The sequence below is a fragment of the Hordeum vulgare genome, chromosome 7H (assembly GCF_904849725.1).
Source record: "Hordeum vulgare subsp. vulgare chromosome 7H, MorexV3_pseudomolecules_assembly, whole genome shotgun sequence".
NCBI classification, from domain to species: Eukaryota; Viridiplantae; Streptophyta; class Magnoliopsida; order Poales; family Poaceae; genus Hordeum; species Hordeum vulgare.
The window spans coordinates 38,918,545-38,945,267 of NC_058524.1; the positions used below are offsets into that span (position 1 = coordinate 38,918,545).

General features: G+C 46.4%; 1 pseudogene; it reads right to left on the reverse strand.

Moving 5' to 3' along the window:
* Positions 1 to 2,261: 2,261 nt before the first annotated feature.
* Positions 2,262 to 25,632, reverse strand: LOC123408167 (annotated as a pseudogene).
* Positions 25,633 to 26,723: the final 1,091 nt, after the last annotated feature.

Here is a 26,723-nt window from a genome sequence, read left to right on the forward strand (position 1 = left end):
CTAATCTGGTGGGACCGAATTATTACAGTCTAGATTTATTCTTACAATCCCGGGAAGAAAAAGGTGTAGATTTAATTTTTGAATAAAAGAAAAAAACAGTGTAGATTTATTGTTTGAATAAATGAAAAAAAAACTCATGTGTAATCTTAAAAAAAAACTCACGGGTAATCTTCCCGTGAGGTACGGAGCGATAGTTTTACAAATCATTTTTTCATAAGCGAGAACGCTATAAAATTATCGATCTCCAGCTAAAAAATAACTATGGATCTCTTCCTAACCTATTTCTTCTTAGCGTCAAGCAGCCGCAGTCGACGTCTGTCAAAATTGGCTATGGGCGCAATCGGCATCAAATTCGCCTGCGCGTGCGTTGTGTTTTTGGCCAACGGCCGCAAATCTCAATCAAGGCATGCTCGATTAGGAGGTTACTCACGTTGGTCAAGTCCAGCTCTGTGCATGATTGCGTTGGAAAGATCCATTATTGTTCACAAGCCGAAGCTGCAGGCCAGTGCGATCAAAAACCTATTGCCATGAATTACGTTTCACGTCATGCACTATCTGCCGGAAAAAAACTTTATTAGTTGTACGGCTATGCAGATGTACGTACGTACTATGCATTGTTAGCGGGAATCAATCAACCTGCTTGGGATTCAACTTGGCTATGTAAGTCGAGCTCCATGCATGATCACGTCATAAGGATTCATTGATGGCCGGAATCAATCAACCTGCTTGGCGATTTAATACGTGTCTGGTTGCGTGTGTGTTTGTATGATGTGAGTGACAACTTGACAAACTACAATCCTCCTCCTTCTCTCTTTAAGCTAATGGTGTTAAATCTGATGGTCTTATTCAGCTTTCCCCCATGGTTACTGAGATGAGACACTATGCAAATAGCACTACATTCCCCCATGGTTACTGAGATGAGACACTATGCAAATAGCACTACAGGAGCACTTCTAGCCATCAGAGACAAGCAATGATCTGTTGAAACAGTAGCAACAAAAAACATCATTTTGTCCAGCAATGACTTCGTCCATGTCTATTGATGTACTGTTCTATTTATATAGTTGTTTATTCATGAAACGGGTCATATATAGCATGCAGGCCTCATGGCTATGTATTTCTGTACTTCTGGTGTCTTGAACAACTATTTACTCAATATAGTTGGTGTGATTGATTGCTTGAACAAAACTTTACTCAAGGTAATATTGCCCATTAGGTCTTTCTCTTTGTTAGTTTATTTAATTGATAATTGGTGTACTTGATTGATTGAAAAAAAAAATAGTCATGAACAGACTAAAAATTGGAACAAGCCTTTGGTTCTAAGTTTCAAATTATTATTCAGATGATATGTTATGTAGATGCACTATTCCTAGATCTGCATATATACATGATAAATTGTGCATCTTATCTTCCAATTAAAAACGAACAACAATAGAGAAATTTAAAAATCTTATAAAAATAAACGGTGCCAAACTCTGCATATTATCCTCCAATACATAAAAACATGATTCCATTGGCCAACCAGTGCAACATACAAATAAAAAGACATTCTAATAAATTATAGTTAGAAAGTACACACCTACAGGTACATCTGTTGAGAACTTTAACATGTACTCTCTCAAAGCTCAAAGAAGACATTCAAGTTTCTTTGTATTTCTAGGTTTATACAATGAATTTGGCAAGCACGTTAGATTTTTAATCACACTATTTAATGAAAAGAAAATATGTTTTATCCTTGGAAAATATTTTACCCTTTTTAGAGTACGGCAAGTATTACTTGATAATTTAGAGCTCGATGAGACTAAATTATCAAATATACAAATGATGGAATTGTTGAATATTCCATGTTGTCATCTACTATCTTTTCCTTTCACTGGTATATAGAATGAGAAAAGAACTATCAATGCTCTCTACATAAAAATAAATTAACAATGCAATAAATGATAGTTCCTTTACGCAACATGGTATCCAATACTGATAAACCAAAAATATATGTAAACTATATGATTGTGAATTTACTGATAATGATAATTCCTTTTTGCTACATGTTATCGAATATTGATTGTAGCATGTTATTAGTTCAAATGGTTTGAATTTGTAAAATTATTATTATTATAAATTATTGCATGGAATGAAGTAAATTATACATCTCTATAAAATAGGCTAGCCCGTGCATCCGCATGGGTTGACGACTAGTATTACTAGTACGTTAATAGCCAAAAGAAACAAACAGAGCAGGGATGTAGACATGCAGCGCTTAGTTACCCTCCGGTCTCGTCGCCGACGGCGCCGCCAGGCGATGACGACGCGGCCTTGGGCACGGCAGACGGCAGCACGAACGTGACTTCGGTGGCCATCGCCTGCTTGCACTGCGGGCACGCCGCTTTGGCCTCCATGGTGGCGGTGGCGCAGTACCCGGCGCAGATATACATCTTGAACTTGGCGAGCGGCGACGACGCGGTGTCCTTGTCCTGGCCTTTGCCAGCGTGGGCGCCGCCCTGCAGCAGCAGCAGCTCGCGTGTCACATCCCTGAAACCCTAATCAAGTTAGCATTCTGCTCATATCTTCTTTGCATTGCATCCAAGAAAATTTCAACAAGAACAAAGCAAGTGGTGAAGGAAAACTCAAAAACCCTAGCCACCTCTCAAATTCAAAGGAATTATAAACTTGTTCAAATCAATGAAACCAAAATGGCCTCAAGAAAAGTTCAACTTTTCTGATAATTCTTGAAAGCAATTAAGCAATGAAGAAAACCATTTTCTTAATACTTTGGCTTTTTAAATAAATGCAAAAGGCTACTGGTTTCAAGTTTGAAATTTAAATTCAAAAACTTTAAGTTTGCAAAAATGTTGAAAACTTCAGGAATGGTTGGATATATTCCAACAAATATTCTAGTGTGTTCAAAATATTTTCTTGTAAACTATTTGGAGCTCAAATAAATAGCAAAACAAATAGTTAGTAAAGCAGAAAAACGAAACAGAAAAAAAATGTGGAAAAACTTACCTGTCGCCTGAGGAGGCCCAGCCCACCAGGGGCAGGGGCGTCTTCCTCCTCCTGCCTTCTGGCAGAGGAGCGAACGCCCACGGCGGCTCCTCCACCTCCTGCTTCGCCGTGGCACGCTCGGGTGCTCCCCAGGACAGCGCGACAACAGGGTTATCCTCCCCGAGCACGTCCCTATCCGTTCCCGTGCACCATTCCTCCCCCTCATCTCGGGTTCTCTCCTCCCTCCTCCTGCCGCCATTGCCAAGAGCTCGAGCTCGAGCTGTCGTGCCCCTAGCCAAAGGATCTTCCTTCCAAGTGCCCAGTAGCTCCGCCTCGGCGAGCTAGTCCTCCCTGCAGAAGCCGAAGCCTCCCCGAGCCCTGCAACGCCCCCAGTGCTATCGTCTTCAACCTTCGGCCGCCAGCAAATCGACGGTGGATCGCCGGCTACAGCCCCTCCCCGAGCAGTCTGAGCCCAGCTTCACCTCCACCGTGAGCTTGCGATCTTTTCCCCTCTTCTTCCCCTCGGATTTGTGCCCCCTACCCACTGGACCGACGGACCCGAGCTCCGGCAGCCGCCTCGGCTCGTCGCCGGCATGCTCCGGCCACCCATAGCCCCTCCTGTTGCCCGTAGAGGATGAGGCCGAGCCTGGGGATCATCCCAGTGCTCTCGGCACCCGATTCCGAGCACCACAACACGATTTAGTGCGTCTCCGGCGAAGATCCGCCGCGGATTTGGTCGCCGCCGGTCAGTCTTCGGCGGGGGACGACGTGGCTGGCCTAATCCTGGTGGATTAGCGCTAAGCAGTCGCTGATAGTGGGCCCCAGGCCAAGTCAAACGCAATCAGGGGGCTGGTCAGCACGGGATTATCCCTGTGAGGCTGACCAGTGTGTCCCCCCTGTCAGGTTTGACCTGATCAGGTCAACCGACGGCTGACGCCATGATGACGTGGGGCTGACGCAATAAGTGGATTTCTGATTTAAAAGAATTCCAGAAAAATGCCAAAACTTCTAAAAATCATAGAAATTAATCTGTAACTCAAATGGAAATAATTTATATATGAAAAAGTATCAGAAAAATCCAAGGACTGTGAATATGTCATTTTCAAATATGTTTGAAAATGTTACTGGACCCAAACATATAGAATAATGAATAAGTTAACTTTTATAAATACTTTAGAGATGGAATTTGGAAATATTTTGAATTCCACTTCAAATGATATGATCAAACATTGTTTAATCACAAACCAGCAACTTAATATGTCATTTCCATGCATGTTAAAAACAAGTTGATCTGAGCATCAGGTCGAATCAATTAAAATGGTATTCGAGAATACCTCGTTTGAAGTGATATTTGATTTTGATTCAAATCAACTTCAAACCTACTAAATGTTAGCTATAATAGTATACCACCTTGCATACTCATGCCATGGTCATGCATCATCTTGTTGCATATGATTGTTATTGATTGTTGTCGTTCCTTTCGGTAGGCTCTGCTCCTCCGGATTCCACCGAATATCCGACTGACGGATATTATCCCTCCTCTGAGCAACAAGGCAAGCAACCATTTTGATCATCCCGATAAATCCCATGTTCTCGCTCCTGCACTTACTTATTGCATTAGGATCAAATGCTCAAATGCTTTTGCCACGTTAGTTGAACCCACTTCCTTTGCATGACATGTCCTTGTCACAGTAAATAGCTGAACCTTGCAACCTAGCATACCTGGTAGTTGCTTGAGCCATGATGTGCCTTATCCTGCTATGCATGCTATGCTTAGAGTTTTGTATGGTCTGTCATCTGGGAGATGAACAGAATTGTGAAATGTGTTCAGTAAGTAAAGGTGGTGTGTTGAACCTAATTTGGTTAAGGGTACCGGTGAAAGGCTATGTAGGAGTACATGGCGGGTTGTTTCATTGGAACCGTCGTTAGGAACTGAGTTCCGTGTATCTAATCCAAGACTAGATACTACCACACGTTGGGATACTTAATTGACCCTCTCGACTTATTAATCGCTTAGTACTCGGTCTAGGAGTTGCAAGTAGTTTCTGGTGTTTATAGTCATGCTGGAGGCCGTGCATAGTGCTGACCTGAGAGGTGGGCTGTGATGCGGTAGGCAGTGGCCCGGTGTACCAAGTGGCACCCGGATGGTGGGCTTGGGAACCCTGCGCACATCGTTTGGGGCCGCGGCGGAAACCTCGGCCGGACTTCCGTGCGGGTTACCCTCAGATAGGCGATAAACCTGGACTAAGTATTAGTTTGGTTAACGGTCGTGGCCGACTCCCTCGCTGGGCTTCCGCTTGAAGGTTGCCGAGGTGCATGACGTGCACTTGGCGATAAGTGGCGAGAGCGTGTGTGACGAAGTACACCCCTGCAGGGTTATGATCTATTCGAATAGCCGCGTCCGCGAATATGGACTACTTCGAGACATATGCTGTTCATAGATAACTTCAATGGCTACACATAAAATTGTCAATTAAGCGTGAGTGTCGTGGACGGCATTTCCGTGTGGAGACGGAATGATTCCACGATGGAGTATTGTTGTGGTGTTAGTGGACTCGTGTACGAGAAGTCAAGTTGTCAAAATTATTTTAAAATGCAAGTTGTCTAGCCACGAGTCAAATGCTGGCTTTCCGCATGAAACCCCACAATTCCTTATTGATACATTGCATGAGTAGATAGTTATCCTAAAGTCTTGTTGAGTACCTCCGTACTCATGTTTGCTTAAAAATTGTTGCACAGGTTGTTAATGACCCTAATGGAGGGTTCTTCCTAGACATCGACGATGACGAGTAGCTGGTGTCCCAGCTACGATCTGGCCCTAGGGTGGGTCTGTAGTATAGTCAGGCCATGTGCCTTCTAGTTTCATCTGTCTGTACCCAGACAGTTTAATTACTTTCGCTGGCTTGTAACTGAATGACTGCTATGATGGATGGTGAGACCCCTACTGTGTAATATTATGTGTGAGGCTCTTACGAGCCTTTTAAAATAAAGCTTGTATGTTTATGGTTATGTTGTGATGCCATCGATGTATCTATACATATCGGTACGCCATGCGTACGTGTGTCGTACTTGATATGTATGGGGTTCGATTACCTAGTCGTAGACTTTAGTAGCATTCTTTACAGGGAAATGCCCCTTTGTGATCCAACGAGCCATGGTAGCTCGCTACTGCTACGGACACATTGGTTGACCGGCATGTGTCCTTCTTAGCTGTTGTGTCTGTCCCCTTTGGGGAAATGTCACGCGATGTAATGGAGTCCTTTTAGCTTGCTACGACTCGTCTACATTCGCTGGTGACCGACGCCTGCTTTGCTGGGTCTTGTATGCCTGTCCCTGTGCGGAACTGCCACTTTGGTTTATGACTAGACATGTTGATCTGGGTTCTTTGTCATTGGATTGCTAGCGACACAATTGCATACGCGAGTCAAAAGGCGCAAACGGTCCCGGCTAATGTAAGGCTGCAGTCGTGGGGTTAACCATGCGTGAGACCGCAATGACATGCGATGTGTTACAGGCTAGATTCCTATGGCTTAGGATCAGGGTCCCGACAGCGTTGGTATCAGAGCCTGACTGACTGTAGCACTACTAAGCCAAACTGGTCGAAGTTGAGTCTTGAATTGCTTAGTTATCTATAAGGGAATTGTTTATGGAAGGGAACGTAAGACTCTTGTTCTCTTCTCAAGTTATTCTATTCTGGTCATCCTCGTCTTTTTTGCGAGAATTAAGGACTAGGTTACTCATCTTCTTCTAGGCTCGAGAGTTATATTGGGTTTCTTTTATCCCTAGGAAAAAGGAAGTAAGTTTGATGATCAGAGAATTGAACTTGATAGTTGAGCGGTTACGCTATTCTATTTTTGGGTTGTCTCAAAATTGTTTTTGAGCATTTACAGCCGTTATGCTGCCCAATTTTGCATTCAGAGCTCTAATGCTTTTGCATTACTCTCTATTTTCAGATGCCTGGCCGTCCTTCTCGTCAGGTGGTACGTCTGACCAGGTGCATTGATGTGCCGGGTCATACGGCCATGCTGGTCAGGGTGATGTCGGTGTGCGGTTACCGCTGGTACCCAGAGTACACAGTGGAGGAACAGTACCGAGACTTCAACCAGAGCCAGTATATCTGCACTGTTAGGGTATTTCCAGAGTACCCTAGAGCTAAGGAGCCAATCCATTGGTCCTATGGATTGGGAGTCACTGTTGACATGGAAGTACAAGATGCTGCCTATTCAATGCTGACCATTATGAGGGCGACACATGCACTGCTGCAGAATTCAGAGTTCTGCTATGTTCCTGCCTCTCAGCCTGGTGAAGAGGGATATCTCAGCGGGGTCTATTTTGATTCCTCTATGGAGGATCCGCTATTCCAGTCCACTGCTGAGATGCTAGAGAACAAAGACAGGGATGCTCGTGCTCTCCGCATGGACCTTTATGCTACACGTGCCCGTCTGTGGACGGCTTTGACGCAGCTGGCACCGGTAGTCCAGATAGCGTATGGAGATATGGAGATCCTAAACCCTGTTAGGACCCATCTTCCGGCCCATGTTGACTAGCCCGCTATAGGAGGAGTCACCCCTCTTCGGGGACCCCTACTACCACCAGTCAGGGGACCATGGCCACATCCGTGTCCTTATGGATCCCAGGGATCTCAGGCCAGAGTATTTCCTGATCCGCAGGTTGAGCTTCCAGGCCATGGAGGCAATCTCTATGAGATGTTCTATGCGGATGCCTGAGCTGTGAGTGGAAGGATAGTATGGTAGTAGATGTACGTTCACAGTCCAGTGTGACTTGTGAAGTATGCTTGTGATGTGAAATGAATCCCGGAGGCCTAGATAAATAATGTATAGGAAGCTTGTAAGCCTCTGATGAGTAGTTTCATAATTTCAGTAGTTTGCTCTTCAGTTAAGGTTGTACTGAACTATGTAAGGGTGTGTATGAACCATGGTGTATATATAGCAGTTGCTTGTTACCATGTTTTTCGGATATTCATTTCCGCATTCCATGTGTTCAGTGCATTCTTAATCCATAGCTAGTATTGATAATGATATTGGCCTAAGCTGTGAGTTTGTTTGTCAGGATGGTGTTCACCAGTTTGAACCGTGCCCCTACTCATGAGCAAGGCGAGGGTAGTCAAGCGTCGCAGGAAGACCTGCCTCACCCGCCCTCTCTAGCGGAAGTGATGCTTGAGGCAGAGAGAAACAAAAGGGAGACCAACCGACTCTTAGAGCGTATTGAGCAGAATACGGCTCGTCAGCCTAGGAATGCTGCAGTGTCCCTCAATGACTTCGTGAAGCTGAATCCTCCAAAGTTCCATCACTCCGTCGATCCCCTCGACGCTGATGACTCGCTGTGCAGTATCTCACGTAATATTCGCTCTGCGAATGTTGCTGAGGCCGACAAGGTGACCTTTGCGGCATATTTTCTGGAAGGACCCGCCAATCTATGGTGGGAGAACTTTGAAGCTATGCGTCCTGCTGAACCAGCAGCCACATGGGCAGACTTCAATGCAGCCTTCCGTCTGCACCATATTCCAGAGGGCCTGATGGACAGAAAGAGAGAGGAGTTCTGTGCTTTCACCCAGGGCAAGTTGACCGTGGATGCCTATAGCCGCGAGTTCGGTAACCTCGCCCGCTATGCAACAAAGGAGGTGTCTACTGATGCCAAGAAGCAAGCAAGATTTCGTAAGGGTCTGAGCCCTGAGCTTCGTCGCGATCTGCGCCTCCACGAGTGTGCAAGTTTCCAAGCCCTCGTCAACAAGGCGATCAGTGCCGAGACTGGTCATACCGACTTTTAAGCCACAAGGAAGCACTCCCGTGACTTTGGCTCGTCATCTGGCTCCGCGTTTCCAAAACGCAGGTTGTGGGTTCCAAACAGTTCTCTGCGGCCAAGATACGCTCTGAGGCCATCCTACGTGGCGCCTCAGACAAATCAGACCAACCCTCCAGCAAAAACTTATGGTGGTCCAGCTAGCAATGCTGCACCACGTGCCAACCAAGTGATATGCTACAAGTGTGGAGAACCAGGGCACTATTCCCGTGAGTGTCCTCAGAATGTGGGTGCCAAGCAACCCAGAAAGTCCGTCGGGCAAGGCAAGTCGGGCAAAGCTTGCTATGTGAAGCCAACTCCTGCACGTGGCCGTGTGAACTATGTCTCAGCAGAAGAAGCTGCACAGGATCCCGACGTCATACTGGGTACGCTTCTTGTTAATCATCACCCAACCTCTGTTCTCTTTGACAGTGGGTCTTCTCATTCCTTCATTTCAGAAAGTTATGCACAGTTGCATAACATGTCTTTTTGTGATATGCCAATTCCATTGGTTGTCCAAACTCCTGGTGGTAAATGGCAAACCTCTAGGATAACCTATGACAATGAAATTCTAGTAGACAGACTAGTTTTTCTAGCCTCTTTGATAGCCCTGAAATTTTCGAATATTAATATCATCTTGGGTATGGACTGGATGTGAGCTCACTATGCCAAGATTGATACTCATTCTAGAAATGTTCAGCTTACCCATCCCTCGCGTGAGATAGTCAATGTCTCTACTCGAGTTGCCAAATGCCAACTCTATTCCTTCAATGCCAACCCTCTTCCGGAACTTGAAGACATTCCGGTAGTCTGTGACTTCCCCGATGTTTTCCGAGAGGAACTGCCAGGAATTCCACCTGACAGAGATGTAGAGTTCGTGATAGATCTTGTTCCGGGAACTGTTCCAATAGCCAGAATACCATATAAGATGGCACCCCTGGAGCTAGCCGAACTTAAGAAGCAACTAGATGAGGCCTTGAATAAAGGTTTCATTCGTCCTAGCTCTTCTCCTTGGGCTTGCCCCGTCCTCTTCGTCAAGAAGAAAGACGGAACGGATCAGATGGTTGTAGATTACCGACCGGTTAATCTAGTCACCATAAAGAACAAGTATCCGCTCCCCAGGATCAACGACCTGTACAATCAGCTCGCCGGGTCCTCAGTCTTCTCCAAAATGGATTTGAGGTTGGGATACCATCAAATCAAGATCAAGAACGGGGACATTCCAAAGACGGTTTTTGTCACTCGTTATGGCCAATACGAGTACACCGTCATGTCCTTCGGTTTAACCAATGCCCCAGCCAGCTTCTCTCGTCTGATGAACTCAATCTTCATGGAGTATTTGGATAAATTCGACGTGGTATACCTCGATGATATTCTCATCTACTCGAAGAACGAACGAGAACATGCCGAGCATCTAAGGCTGGTATTGATGAAACTTCGAGAGCATCGCCTTTATTCCATGTTTTCAAAATGTGAATTTTGGTTACCAGAAGTGACCTATCTAGGTCACGTAATCTCTGGTAAGGGTATTGCTGTCAATCCCGAGAGAGTTCAAGCCGTCCTTGATTGGACTCAACCTGAATCGGTTAAGCAAGTTATGAGTTTTCTTGGTCTAGCGAGCTATTGTCGCCGCTTTGTCGAGAATTTCTCCAAGGTTGCAAAGCCTCTAACTGAACTCCTCAAGAAGGATAAAAAGTTCGAGTGGACACCACAGTGTGAGCATAGTTTTCAGGAACTAAAAAGACGCCTGACTTCCGCACCTGTATTGCTACCACCAGATTTTTCTAAGGACTTTGTTATCTATTGCGACGCCTCGCGACAAGGATTAGGTTGCATTCTCATGCAAGATCGTCATGTGATTGCATACGCATCTCGACAGTTGCGTCCACATGAGCATAATTATCCCACACATGATCTTGAGCTTGCAGCTGTGGTCCATGCACTAAAAACCTGGCGACATTACCTTCTGGGTAATCGTTGCGAAATATTCACTGATCACCAAAGTCTGAAATATGTCTTCACCCAGCCGGATTTGAATCTTAGGCAAAGACGGTGGGTTGAGTTGATCTCGGATTACGACTTAGGGATAACTTACACCCCGGGGAAGGCCAATGTTATGGCTGATGCACTAAGTCGTAAATCTTATTGTAACAATTTGATGCTACAACAAGGTCAACCACATCTCTATGAGGAATTTCGGAAGTTAAATCTCCATATCGTTCCTCAAGGATTCCTTTCTACCCTGGTGGCGAAGCCTACTCTTAGGGATCAGATCATAGCCGTGCAGACTTATGATAAGGGTATATCCCGGATCAAGGAGAATATTGCTAAGAGCAAACGTTTGCGGCAATTGATGGGAAAGGTGTTGTGTTCTTTCAGAACCGTTTAGTGGTTCCTAAGAGCAAACGTCTGCGGCAATTGATCCTTAAGGAGGCTCATGATTCTCCTCTTACCATTCATCCCGGTAGTACTAAGATGTATCAGGACCTACGCCAGAGGTTCTGGTGGACTAGGATGAAGAGAGAAATTGCTGAGTTCGTTGCCAACTGTGACGTTTGTCGTCGAGTTAAGGCAGAACATCAAAGGCCTACTGGCACCCTTCAACCTTTAGCTATTCCAGAATGGAAATGGGATAAAGTTAGTATGGATTTCATTACCGGATTTCCCAAGACCAAGAAAGGAAATAATGCTATCTTTGTGGTCATTGACCGTCTCTCCAAAGTAGCTCATTTTCTGCCAGTCCGTGAGAGTATAACAGCTAGCCAGCTAGCAGAGTTATATATCTCTCGAATAGTGTCTCTTCATGGTGTTCCCCTGGAGATTAACTCAGACCATGGGAGTATCTTTACTTCTCGCTTCTGGGAAAGTTTTCAGAATGCTATGGGGACTCACTTATCTTTTAGCACTGCTTTCCATCCTCAATCAAGTGGTCAAGTAGAAAGAGTGAATCAAATCCTAGAAGATATGCTCCAAGCTTGTGTTATATCGTTCGGTATGAATTCGGAGAAGTGCCTTCCATTCGCCGAATTTGCTTATAACAATAGTTATCAATCAAGCATGGGCAAATCTCCTTTTGAAGTTCTCTATGGATGAAGATGTCGAACACCTCTTAATTGGTCAGGAACCGGAGAGAGGAAACACTTTGGCCCGGATATGATCCAGGATGCAGAAGAGCAGGTTCGCATTTTTCGTGAAAAGTTGAAAACAGCCCAGTCTCGTCAAAAGAGCCAATATGATCGTCATCATAAGGCTCTGACCTTTGAAGTTGACGAGAAGGCTTACCTTCGGGTTACGCCTTTGAAGGGTACGCATCGATCCGGTATCAAGGGAAAGTTGGCTCCTCATTACATTGGTCCTTTTCGCATTCTTGCCAAACGAGGAGAAGTTGCCAACCAGTTGGAACTGTTGGAATTATGCCCTAGAGGCAATGATAAATATAGTTATTATTATAATTCTTGTATCAAGATAATCGTTTACTATCCATGCTATAATTGTATTGAATGAAGACTTATATACATGTGTGGATTCATAGACAAAACACTGTCCCTAGCAAGCCTCTAGTTGGCTAGCCAGTTGATCAAAGATAGTCAGGGTCTTCTGATTATGTACAAGGTGTTGTTGCTTGATAACTGGATCACGTCATTAAGAGAATCACGTGACGGACTAGACCCAAACTAATAGCCGTAGCATGTTGATCGTGTCATTTTGTTGCTACTGTTTTCTGCGTATCAACTATTTGTTCCTATGACCATGAGATCATATAACTCACTGACACCGGAGGAATGCTTTGTGTTTAACAAACGTCACAATGTAACTCGGTGACTATAAAGATGCTCTACAGGTATATCCGAAGGTGTTCGTTGAGTTAGTATGGATCGATACTGGGATTTGTCACTCCATATGACGGAGAGGTATCTCGGGGCCCACTCGGTAATACAACATCACACACAAGCCTTGCAAGCAAAGTGACTTAGTGTAAGTTGTGGGATCTTGTATTACCGAACGAGTAAAGAGACTTGCCGGTAAACGAGATTGAAATAGGTATGCGGATACTGACGATTGAATCTCGGGCAAGTAACATACCGAAGGACAAAGGGAATGACATACGGGATTATATGAATCCTTGGCAGTGAGGTTCAAACGATAAGATGTTCGTAGAATATGTGGGATCCAATATGGGCATCCTGGTCCCGCTATTGGATATTGACCGAGGAGTCACTCGGGTCATGTCTGCATAGTTCTTGAACCCGCAGGGTCTGCACACTTAAGGTTCGATGTTGTTTTATGCGTATTTGAGTTATATGGTTGGTTACCAAATGTTGTTCGGAGTCCCGGATGAGATCACGGACGTCATGAGGGTTTCCGAAATGGTCCGGAAATGAAGATTGATATATAGGATGACCTCATTTGATTACCGGAAGGTTTTCGGAGTTACGGGAATGACGAATGGGTTCTGGGTGTTCACCGGGGGGGGGGGGGCAACCCACCTCGGGGAAGCCCATAGGCCTTGGGGGTGGCGCACCAGCCCTTAGTGGGCTGGTGGGACAGCCCAAGAAGGCCCTATGTGCCAAAGGATAAGAAATCAAAGAGAAAGGAAAGAAAAGGAGGAGGTGGGAAAGGAGAGAAGGACTCCACCTTCCAAACCTAGTTGGATTCGGTTTGGAAGGGGAGGACTTCCCCCCTTGGCTCGTCCGACCCCCTTGGGGCTCCTTGAGCCTCAAGGCAAGGCCCCCCCTCTCCCACCAATATATACGGAGGTTTTAGGGCTTATTTGAGACGACTTTTCCATGGCAGCCCGACCACATACCTCCACGGTTTTTCCTCTAGATCGCGTTTCTGCGGAGCTCGGGCGGAGCCCTGCCGAGATCAGATCACCACCAACCTCCGGAGCGCCGTCACGCTGCCGGAGAACTCATCTACCTCTCCGTCTCTCTTGCTGGATCAAGAAGGACGAGATCATCGTCGTGTTGTACGTGTGCTGAACGCGGAGGTGCCGTCCGTTCGGCACTAGATCGTGGGACGGATCGCGGGACGGTTCGTGGGGCGGATCGAGGGACGTGAGGACGTTCCACTACATCAACCACGTTCACTAACGCTTCTGCTGTGTGATCTACAAGGGTACGTAGATCGGAAATCCCCTCTCATAGATGGACATCACCATGATAGGTCTTCGTGCGCGTAGGAAATTTTTTGTTTCCCATGCGACGTTCCCCATCAGTGGCATCATGAGCTAGGTTCATGCGTAGATGTCTTCTTGAGTAGAACACAAAAGTTTTTGCGGGCGGCGATGTGCGTTTTGCTGCCCTCCTTAGTCTTTTCTTGATTCTGCGGTATTGTTGGATTGAAGCGGCTTGGACCGACATTACTCGTACGCTTACGAGAGACTAGTTTCATCGCTACGAGTAACCCCGTTGCTCAAAGATGACTGGCAAGTGTCGGTTTCTCCAACTTTAGTTGAATCGGATTTGACCGAGGAGGTCCTTGTATAAGGATAAATAGCAATTCATATATCTCCGTTGTGGTGTTTGCGTAAGTAAGATGCGATCCTACTAGATACCCATGGTCACCACGTAAAACATGCAACAACAAAATTAGAGGACGTCTAACTTGTTTTTGCAGGGTGTGCTTGTGATATGATATGGCCAACGATGTGATGTGATATATTGGATGTATGAGATGATCATGTTGTAATAGATAATATCGACTTGCACGTCGATGGTACGGCAACCGGCAGGAGCCATAGGGTTGTCTTTAAACTAACGTTTGTGCTTGCAGATGCGTTTACTATTTTGCTAGGAAGTAGCTTTAGTAGTAATAGCATGAGTAGCACGACAACCCCGATGGCGACACGTTGATGGAGATCATGGTGTGGCGCCGGTGACAAGAAGATCGTGCCGGTGCTTTGGTGATGGAGATCAAGGAGCACGTGATGATGGCCATATCATGTCACTTATGAATTGCATGTGATGTTAATCCTTTTATGCACCTTATTTTGCTTAGAACGACGGTAGCATTATGAGGTGATCTCTCACTAAAATTTCAAGAAGAAATTGTGTTCTACCCGACTGTGCACCGTTGCTACAGTTCGTCGTTTCGAGACACCACGTGATGATCGGGTGTGACAGACTCAACGTTCACATACAACGGGTGCAAAACAGTTGCACACGCGGAACACTCGAGTTAAGCTTAACGAGCCTAGCATGTGGAGACATGGCCTCGGAACACATGAGACCGAAAGGTCAATCATGAATCATATAGATGATATGATTAGCATAGGGATGCTTACCACTGAAACTATACTCAACTCACGTGATGATCGGACTTGAGCTAGTGTAAGTGGGTCATGAACCACTCAAATGACTAGAGATATGTACTTTTTGAGTGGGAGTTTAGCAAGTAATTTGATTAAGTTAAACTCTAATTATCTTGAACATAGTCTAAGTCCACTTTGAATATATTTGTGTTGTAGATCATGGCTCACGCGACAGTCACCCTGAATTTTAATACGTTCCTAGAGAAAGCTAAGTTGAAAGATGATGGAAGCAACTTTGTAGACTAGGCTCGTAATCTTAAGTTAATCTTACAAGCTGTGAAGAAGGATTATGTCCTTAATGCTGCACTAGGAGATGAACCACCCGCTACGGCTGACCAGGATGTTAAGAACGCTTGGTTAAAACGTAAGGAGGACTACTCAGTAGTTCAATGTGCAGTCTTGTATGGCTTAGAACCGGGACTTCAACGTCGCTTTGAGCATCATGGAGCATATGAGATGTTCCAGGAGTTCAAATTCATCTTTCAGAAGAACGCACGGATCAAGAGGTATGAGACCTCTCATAAATTCTATGCTTGCAAGATGGAGGAGAATTCGTCTGTTAGTGAACATGTGCTCAAAATGTCTGGGTACTCAAACCGTCTAGCTGAGCTGGGGATTGAACTCCCGCAAGAGGCTATCACTGACAGAATCCTTCAATCACTGCCGCCAAGCTATAAGGGCTTTGTGTTGAACTATAACATGCAAGGGATGAACAAGTCACCCGGCGAGTTGTTTGCGATGCTGAAAGTCGCAGAGTGTGAACTCCGTAAAGAGCATCAAGTGTTGATGGTGAATAAGACCACTAGTTTCAAGAGAAACGGCAAAGGCAAGAAGGGTAATTCAAAGAAGAGCGGCAAGCCTGTTGCCAATCCGATGAAGAAACCCAAAGATGGACCTAAGCCTGAAACAGAGTGCTACTATTGCAAGGGTATGGGTCACTGGAAGCGCAACTGCCCAAGTATCTGGCTGATAAGAAGGCGGCCAAAGAAAAATCAGGTATATTTGATATACATGTTATTGATGTGTACTTAACCGGCTCTCGTAGTAGTGCCTGGGTATTCGATACCGGTTCTGTTGCTCATATTTGCAACTCGAAACAGGAAATGCGGAATAGGCGAAGGCTAGCGAAAGATGAAGTGACGATGCGCGTAGGAAATGGTTCCAAGGTTGATGCAATCGTCATCGGCATAGTTTCACTTCAGTTACCATCGGGATTAGTTATGAACTTGAATAATTGTTATTTAGTGCCTGCATTGAGCATGAACATTATATCTGGATCTTGTTTATTGCGAGACAGTTACTCTTTTAAGTCAGAGAATAATGGTTGTTCTATTTCTATGAGTAACATCTTTTATGGTCATGCACCCAATGTGAGAGGATTGTTCATATTGAATCTTGATAGTGATACACATATACATAACATTGAGACCAAAAGAGTTAGAGTTAACAATGATAGCGCCATATTTTTGTGGCACTGCCGCTTAGGTCATATTGGTGTAAAGCGCATGAAGAAACTCCATACCGATCGACTTTTGGAGTCACTTGACTTTGATTCACTTGACACGTGCGAACCATGCCTCATGGGCAAGATGACTAAAACTCCGTTCTCCGGAACAATGGAGCGTGCCAGTGACTTGTTGGAAATCATACATACCGATGTGTGCAGTCCGATGAGCGTAGAGGCACGCGGCGGATATCGTTATTTTCTCACCTTCACTGGCGATTTGAGTAGATATGGTTATGTCTACTTAATGAAGCACAAGTCTGAAACAGTTGAAAAGTTCAAGAAATTTCAGAGTGAAGTTGAAAATCATCGTAACAAGAAGATCAAGTTCCTACGGTCTGATCGTGGGGGTGAATATCTGAGTTTCGAGTTTGGTGCTCACTTAAGACAATGTGGAATTGTTTCACAGTTGACACCGCCTGGAACACCACAGCGTAATGGTGTGTCCGAACGTCGTAATTGTACTTTATTAGAGATGGTGCGATCTATGATGTCTCTTACTGATTTGCCGTTACCATTTTGGGGTTATGCATTAGACACAGCTGCATTCACTTTAAATAGGGCACCATCAAAATCCGTTGAGACGACACCATACGAACTGTGGTATGGCAAAAGGCCAAAGTTGTCGTTTCTTGAAGTTTGGGGATGTGATGCTTATGTCAAAAAGCTTCAGCCTGAAAAGCTGGAACCCGAAGCGGAAAAGTGCATCTTCATAGGTTACCCAAAAGAGACAGTTGGGTACACCTTCTATCTCAAATCCGAGGGAAAAGTGTTTGTTGCTAAAAACGGAGCTTTTCTCGAGAAGGAGTTTCTCTCGAGAGAATTGAGTGGGAGGAAGATAGAACTTGATGAGGTTGTCGAACCTCTCATCCCTCTAGATGGTGGCGCAGGGCAAGGGGAAACCCCTGTCGTTGCGACGCCGGTTGAGGACGAAGTTAATGATGATGATCATGAAACTCCGGTTCAAGTTCCTGTCAAACCACGCAGGTCGACGAGACCACGTGCTGCCCCAGAGTGGTCAATCATGTTGTTAGACAACAATGAACCTGCGAATTATGAAGAAGCAATGGTGGGCCCAGATTCCAACAAATGGCTAGAGGCCATGAAGTCCGAGATAGGATCCATGTATGAAAACAAAGTGTGGACTTTGGAAGTACTACCTGAGGGCCGCAAGGCTATTCAGAACAACTGGATCTTTAAGAAGAAGACGGACGCTAACGGCAATGTGACCGTTTATAAAGCTCGACTTGTGGCAAAGGTTTTTTCACAAGTTCAAGGAGTTGACTACGATGAGACATTCTCACCCGTAGGGATGCTTAAGTCCGTCAGAATCATGTTAGCAATAGCTGCATTTTTCGATTATGAAATCTGGCAGATGGATGTCAAAACGGCGTTCCTTAACGATTTCCTTAAGGAATAGTTGTATATGATGCAACCCGAAGGTTTTGTCGATCCTAAGAATGCTAACAAGGTTTGCAAGCTCCAGCGATCCATTTATGGACTGGTGCAAGCATCTCAGAGTTGGAACAAACGCTTTGATGAGGTGATCCAAGCATTTGAGTTTATACAAGTGGTTGGAGAATCTTGTATTTACAAGAAAGTGAGTGGGAGCTCTGTGGCGTTTCTAATATTATATGTGGATGACATATTGTTGATTGGAAACAACATAGAGTTTTTGGAGAGCATAAAGGATTACTTGAATAAAAGTTTCTCTATGAAGGACCTAGGAGAAGCTGCTTACATTCTAGGCATTAAGATCTACAGGGATAGATCAAAACGCGTGATAGGACTTCCACAAAGCACATACCTTGATAAAGTTTTGAAGAGGTTCAAAATGGAACAGTCCAAGAAAGGGTTCTTGCCAGTTTTACAAGGTACGAGATTGAGTAAGACTCAGTGCCCAGCAACTGATAAGGATAGAGAGCATATGAGCACCGTCCCCTATGCTTCAGCCATAGGTTCTATCATGTATGCAATGCTGTGCACTAGACCGGACGTTAGCCTGGCCATAAGTATGGCACGCAGGTTCCAGAGTAATCCAGGAGTAGATCACTGGACGGCGGTCAAGAATATCCTGAAGTACGTGAAAAGGACTAAGGAGATGTTTCTCGTGTATGGAGGTGACGAAGAGCTCGCCGTAAAGGGTTTCGTCGATGCAAGCTTTGACACAGATCCAGACGACTCTAAGTCGCAGACTAGATACGTATTTATTCTTAATGGGGGTGCGGTAAGCTGGTGCAGTTCCAAGAAAAGCGTCGTCGCAGATTCTACATGTGAAGCGGAGTACATGGCTGCCTCGGAGGCGGCTAAGGAGGGTGTCTGGATGAAGCAGTTCATGTCAGATCTTGGAGTGGTGCCAAGCGCACTGAATCCAATAACCTTGTTCTGTGACAACACGGGTGCCACTGCCTTAGCAAAGGAACCACGGTTTCACAAGAAGAACAGACACATCAAACGACGCTTCAACCTCATCCGCGACTACGTCGAAGGGGAGGACGTAAATATATGCAAAGTGCACATGGATCTGAATGTAGCAGACCCGCTGACTAAACCTCTTCCACGGGCAAAGCATGATCAACACCAGAACTGTATGGGTGTTAGATTTATTACAATGTAATTCGCATGATGATGTGAGGGCCAGATTATTGACTCTAGTGCAGGTGGGAGACTGTTGGAATTATGCCCTAGAAGCAATCATAAATATAGTTATTATTATAATTCCTGTATCAAGATAATCGTTTATTATCCATGCTACAATTGTATTGAGTGAAGACTTATATACATGTGTGGATACATAGACAAAACACTGTCCCTAGCAAGCCTCTAGTTGGCTAGCCAGTTGATCAAAGATAGTCAGGGTCTTCTGATTATGAACAAGGTGTTGTTGCTTGATAACTAGATCACGTCATTAAGAGAATCACGTGATGGACTAGACCCAAACTAATAGACGTAGCATGTTGATCGTGTCATTTTGTTGCTACTGTTTTCTGCGTGTCAAGTATTTGTTCCTATGACCATGAGATCATAGAACTCACTGACACCGGAGGAATGCTTTGTGTGTGTCAAACGTCACAACGTAACTGCGTGACTATAAAGATGCTCTACAGGTATATCCGAAGGTGTTCGTTGAGTTAGTATGGATCGAGACTGGGATTTGTCACTCCGTATGACGGAGAGGTATCTCGGGGCCCACTCGGTAATACAACATCACACACAAGCCTTGCAAGCAAAGTGACTTAGTGTAAGTTGCGGGATCTTGTATTACAGAATGAGTAAAGAGACTTGCCGGTAAACGAGATTGAAATAGGTATGCGGATACTGACGATCGAATCTCGGGCAAGTAACATACCGAGGGACAAAGGGAATGACATACGGGATTATATGAATCCTTGGCACTGAGGTTCAAATGATAAGATCTTCGTAGAATATGTAGGATCCAATATGGGCATCCAGGTCCCGCTATTGGATATTGACCGAGGAGTCACTCGGGTCATGTCTGCATAGTTCTCGAACCCGCAGGGTCTGCACACTTAAGGTTCGACGTTGTTTTATGCGTATTTAAGTTATATGGTTGGTTACCGAATGTTGTTCGGAGTCCCGGATGAGATCACGAACGTCACGAGGGTTTCCGGAATGGTCCGTAAACGAAGATTGATATATAGGATGACCTCATTTGATTACCGGAAGGTTTTCGGAGTTACCGGGAATTTACCGGGAATGATGAATGGGTTCCGGGTGTTCACCGGGGGGGCAACCCAAGAAGGCCCTATGCGCCAAAGGATAAGAAATCAAAGAGAAAGGAAAAAAAGGAGGAGGTGGGAAAGGAGAGAAGGACTCCACCTTCCAAACCTAGTTGGATTCGGTTTGGAAGGGGAGGACTTCCCCCCTTGGCTCGGCCGACCCCCTTGGGGCTCCTTGAGCCTCAAGGCAAGGCCCCCCCTCTCCCACATATATATACGGAGGTTTTAGGGCTGATTTGAGACGACTTTTCCACGGCAGCCCAACCACATACCTCCACGGTTTTTCCTCTAGATCGCGTTTCTGCGGAGCTCGGGCGGAGCCCTGCCGAGATCAGATCACCACCAACCTCCGGAGCACCGTCACGCTGCCGGAGAACTCATCTACCTCTCCGTCTCTCTTGCTGGATCAAGAAGGCCGAGATCATCGTCGAGCTGTACGTGTGCTGAACGCGGAGGTGCCGTCCGTTCGGCACTAGATCGTGGGACGGATCGCGGGACGGTTCGCGGGGCGGATCGAGGGACGTGAGGACGTTCCACTACATCAACCGCGTTCACTAACACTTCTGATGTGCGATCTACAAGGGTACGTAGATCGGAAATCCCCTCTCGTAGATGGACATCACAATGATAGGTCTTCGTGCATGTAGGAAAATTTTTGTTTCCCATGCGACGTTCCCCATCAGGTACTTCCTCCGCATCTTTCCAAGGTTCATGATGTCTTCCACGTCTCGCAATTCAGGCGTTTCTTTTCGGATCCTATCCGTGAAGTGGACCACGAAATGCTTGATCTCCAAGATAAACTTTCATACCGAGAATACCCTGTGCGTATTCTTGATCAAGCTGAGCGTACCACTGGACGTCGAACCCTCAAGTTTCTTAAAGTTCAATGGTCAAATCATTCTGAGAAGGAGGCAACTTGGGAAAGAGAGGATCGTCTCCGACTTGAGTATCCAGCATTATTCCCGATGACTTCTCAATCTCGGGATGAGATTCTTTCGAGTGGGGGTGAGTTGTCACATCCCTGAAACCCTAATCAAGTTAGCATTGTGCTCATATCTTCTTTGCATTGCATCCAAGAAAATTTCAACAAGAACAAAGCAAGTGGTGAAGGAAAACTCAAAAACCCTAGCCACCTCTCAAATTCAGAGGAATTATAAACTTGTTCAAATCAATAAACCCAAAATGGCCTCAAGAAAAGTTCAACTTTTCTGATAATTCTTGAAAGAAATTAAGAAATGAAGAAAACCATTTTCTTAATACTTTGGCAATTTAAATAAATGCAAAAGGCTACTGGTTTCAAGTTTGAAATTTGAATTCAAAAACTTTAAGTTTTCAAAAATGTTGAAAACTTCAGGAATGGTTGGATATATTCCGACAAATATTCTGGTGTGTTCAAAATATTTTCTTGTAAACTATTTGGAGCTGAAATAAATAGCGAAACAAATAGTTAGTAAAGCAGAAAAACAAAACAGAAAAAAATGTGGAAAAACTTACCTGTCGCTTGAGGAGGCCCAGCCCACCAGGGGCAGGGGCGTCTTCCTCCTCCTGCCTTCTGGCAGAGGAGCGAACGCCCATGGCGGCTCCTCCACCTCCTGCTTCGCCGTGGAACGCTCGGGTGCTCCCCAGGACAGCACGACAGCAGGGTTATCCTCCCCGAGCACGTCCCTATCCATTCCTGTGTACCATTGCTCCTCCTCCTCTCGGGTTCTCTCCTCCCTCCTCCTGCCGCCATTGCCAAGAGCTCGAGCTCGAGCTGCCATGCCCCTAGCCACAGGATCTTCCTTCCGAGTGCCCCAGTAGCTCTGCCTCGACGAGCTGGTCCTCCCTGCAGAAGCCGAAGCCTCCCCGAGCCCTGCAATGCCCCCAGTGCCATCGTCTTCAACCTTCGGCCGCCGGCAAATCGACGGTGGATCGCCGGCTACAGCCCCTCCCCGAGCAGTCTGTGCCCAGCTTCACCTCCACCGTGAGCTTGCGATCTTTTCCCCTCTTCTTCCCCTCGGATTCGTGCCCCCTACCCACTGGACCGACGAACCATAGCTCCGGCAGCCGCCTCGGCTCGTCGTGGGCATGCTCCGGCCACCCATAGCCCCTCCTGTTGCCCGTAGAGGATGAGGTCGAGCCTGGGGATCATCCCAGTGCTCTCGGCACCCGATTCCGAGCACCACAGGACGATTTAGTGCGTCTCCGGCAAAGATCCACCCTGGATTTGGTCGCCGCCGGTCAGTCTCCGGCGGGGGACGATGTGGCCGGCCTAATCCCGGTGGATTAGCGCTAAGCAGTCGCTGACAGTGGGCCCCAGGCCAAGTCAAACGCAATCATGGGGCTGGTCAGCGCGGGATTATCCCTGTGAGGCTGACCAGTGGGTCCCCCCTGTCAGGTTTGACCTGATCAGGTCAGCCGACGGCTGACGCCATGATGACGTGGGGCTGACGCAATAAGTGGATTTCTGATTGGAAAGAATTCGAGAAAAGTTCCTAAAACTTCTAAAAATCATAGAAATTAATCTGTAACTCCAATGGAAATAATTTATATATGAAAAAGTATCAGAAAAATCCAAGGAATCTGAATATGTCATTTTCAAACATGTTTGGAAATGTTACTGGACCCAAACATATAGAATAATGAATAAGTTAACTTTTATAAATACTTTAGAGATGGAATTTGGAAATCTTTTAAATTCCACTTCAAATGATATGATCAAACATTGTTTAATGACAAACCAGCAACTTAACATGTCATTTCCATGCATGTTCAAAACAAGTTGATCTGAGCATCAGATCGAATTAATTAAAATGGTATTCGAGGATACCTCGTTTGAAGTGATATTTGAGTTTGATCCAAATCAACTTCAAACCTACTAAATGTTAGCTATAATAGTATACCACCTTGCATACTCATGCCATGCTCATGCATCATCTTGTTGCATATGATTGTTATTGATTGTTGTCACTCCTTTTGGTAGGCTCCGCTCCTCCGGATTCCACCGAATATCCGACTGACGGATATTGTCCCTCCTCTGAGCAAAAAGGCAAGCAACCATTTTGATCATCCCGATAAATCCCATGTTCTCGCTCCTGCACTTACTTATTGCATTAGGATCAAATGCTCAAATGTTTTTGCCACGTTAGTTGAACCCACTTCCTTTGCATGACTTGTCCTTGTCACAGTAAATAGCTGAACCTTGCAACCTAGCATACCTGGTAGTTGTTTGAGCCATGATGTGCCTTATCCTGCTATGCTTAGAGTTGTGTATGGTCTGTCATCTGGGAGATGAACAGAACTGTGAGAATGTGTCCAGTAAGTAAAGGTGGTGTGTTGAACCTGATTTGGTAAAGGGTACCGGTGAAAGGCTATGTAGGAGTACATGGCGGGTTGTTTCATTGGAACCGTCCTTAGGAACAGAGTTACGTGTATCTAATCCAAGACTAGATACTACCACACGTTGGGATACTTCATTGACCCTCTCGACTTATTAATCGCTTAGTACTCGGTCCAGGAGTTGCAAGTAGTTTCTAGTGTTTATAGTTATGCTGGAGGCCGTGCATAGCGCTGACCTGAGAGGTGGGCTGTGATGCGGTAGGCAGTGGCACAGTGTACCAAGTGGCAGCCGGATGGTGGGCTTGGGAACCCTGCGCACATCGTTTGGGGCCGTGGCAGAAACCTCGGCCGGACTTCCGTGCGGGTTACCCTCAGATAGGCGATAAACCTGGACTAAGTATTAGTTTGGTTAACGGTCGTGGCCGACTCCCTTGCTGGGCTTCCGCTTGAAGGTTGCCGAGGTGCATGACGTGCACTTGGCGATAAGTGGCGAGAGCGTGTGTGACGAAGTACACCCGTGCAGGGTTATGATCTATTCTAATAGCCGCGTCCGTGGATATGGACTACTTGGAGACATATGTTGTTCATAGATAAACTTCAATGGCTAGTCATAATATTGGCAAGATAAGCGTGAGTGTCATGGACGGCATTTCCATGTGGAGACGGAAAGATTCCACGATGGAGTATTGTTGTGGTGTTAGTGGACTCGTGTACGAGAAGTCAAGTTGTCAAAATTATTTTAAAATGCAAGTTGTCTAGCCACGAGTCAAATGCTGGCTTTCCGCATGAAACCCCACAATTCCTTATTGATACATTGCATGAGTAGATAGTTATCCTAAAGTCTTGCTGAGTACCTCCGTACTCATGTTTGCTTAAAAATTGTTGCAGAGGTTGTTAATGACCCTAATGGAGGGTTCTTCCTAGACATCGACGATGACGAGTAGCTGGTGTCCCAGCTACGATCTGGCCCTAGGGTGGGTCTGTAGTATAGTCAGGCCACGTACCTTCTAGTTTCATCTGTCTATACCCACACAATTTAATTACTTCCGCTGGCTTGTAACTGAATGACTGCTATGATGTGTCGTGAGACCCCTACTATGTAATATTATGTGTGAGGCTCTTCCAAGACTTTTAAAATAAAGCTTGTATATTTATGGTTATGTTGTGCTGCCATCGATGTATCTATACATATCGGTACGCCATGCGTATGTGTGTCGTACTTGATATGTATGGGGTTCGATTACCTAGTCGTAGACTTTAGTAGCATTCTTTACAGGGAAATGCCCCTTTGTGATCCAACGAGCCATGGTAGCTCGCTACTGCTCCGGACACATTGGTTGACCGGCATGTGTCCTTCTTAGCTGCTGTGTCTGTCCCCTTTGGGGAAATTTCACGCGATATAATGGAGTCCTTGTAGCTTGCTACGACTCGTCTACATTCGCTGGTGACCGACACCTGCTTTGCTGGGTCATGTATGCATGTCCCTGTGCGGAACTGCCACTTTGGTTTATGACTAGACATGTCGATCCGGGTTCTTTGTCATTGGGTTGCTAGCGACCCAATTGCATACGCGCGTCAAAAGGCGCAAACGGTCCCGGCTAAGGTAAGGCTGCAGCCGTGGGGTTAACCGTGCGTGAGACCGCAAAGAGATGCAATGTGTTACAGGCTAGATTCCTATGGCTTAGGATCGGGGTCCCGACATCGCGGGTGTCCGGGTGCAGCACCTTGGGCTAGAGCAGGTCGGCCTTGTCCTTGCACGGGAGCAGGTAGCAGTCGCCGATGTCCACGCTCTGGTACAGCCGACCGATGCTGCCGTGCATGGCGCCGGCAGAGATGAGCTTCACGACGGTGCCGACGGGGAGCGTGAGCAGGCTGAAGACGAAGTCGACGAACTCCTTGCCGGCCTCCGCGAACAGCACCTCCTTGTACTTGATGTCCACGAGCAGCTTCAGCGAGATCTTGTTGCTGGAATACATGGCTAGCTGACGGTTCCCGTTGAGGAGAAGATGGGCGGCAAAGGTGGGGGAGACGGAGGGTGCAGACCGGTGGCGAAAGGAGAGGGAGGTGGGTGATGGAGTTGGATCGGGGAGCTGTGGTGGGAGGCGGCGGCGAGGGGAGAGGGAGGTGGGTGGCGGATCTGGATCGAGGAGACGCTAGGGTTCGTGTGTGCAACAGAGAGGGATGGATGGATGGATGGGGATGGAGCACTAGTAGAAAACGGGCCTTTGGCCTGGACCGTTTAGTCCCGGAGTGCCTCTGGGCCGGGACTAAAGGCCCGGCCACGTCGCCCCAATTCTCAATGCCTCCCTCGAGGCTGTAGTCCCGGGCCGTAAGGAGCCTTTAGTCCCGGTTCGTGTCCCAAACCGGGACTAAAGGGCTACGCGGCGGGCGGTGGTGGTGGCAACCGTTCGTATCCCCCTTTAGTCCCGGTTGGTGGCTCAACCCGGGACTAAAGGCCTAACACGTGGCATGCCGTGGTTGTGGTGGCTCAACAGAAGCAGATTGATGAGCTTAGAGGAGTACCACGCCAGGAAGATCCTGCAGTTGATATTACCGGCGCCCCATCTAAGCGGAAAAGCAGCGTGGCTGAATCTGAGGCCCCGCCCGACGATGAACGAAGAATGATAGAGGGCGGTCCCGGCTACCCCGTGGATGGAATCAAGGAGTCAACATCATGTGAACTCCATCAGAAATTCAAGAACATATCCATGAAGGTGGCCGTCGGACAAGCTTTACCTTCTGGCCCTGATACACGCTGGCATGGCCGTGAGATTCCAGCTGGCTTTGCTAAAGTCGGGGTGGATGAAATCATGACGGGGTTTAATGATATGGAGCTCGACATAGCTGAACCCGAAGATGAGAGGACACTCGGAGAAGTACTGGGTGGAGTCATCCTATGGGACAAGAACTACATCAAGCTTCCAGGCTCGGCCCCAAGGACAACACCGCCTCCGAGTCGTCGCAGGTCACCTACACCTCCATTACCTCCAAGCCCTCCAGATGACGTCGGCCAGCACAACACGAGTCCATCTCGATCACCGCCGCGGGACTTGGGTCGTCCGTCTTC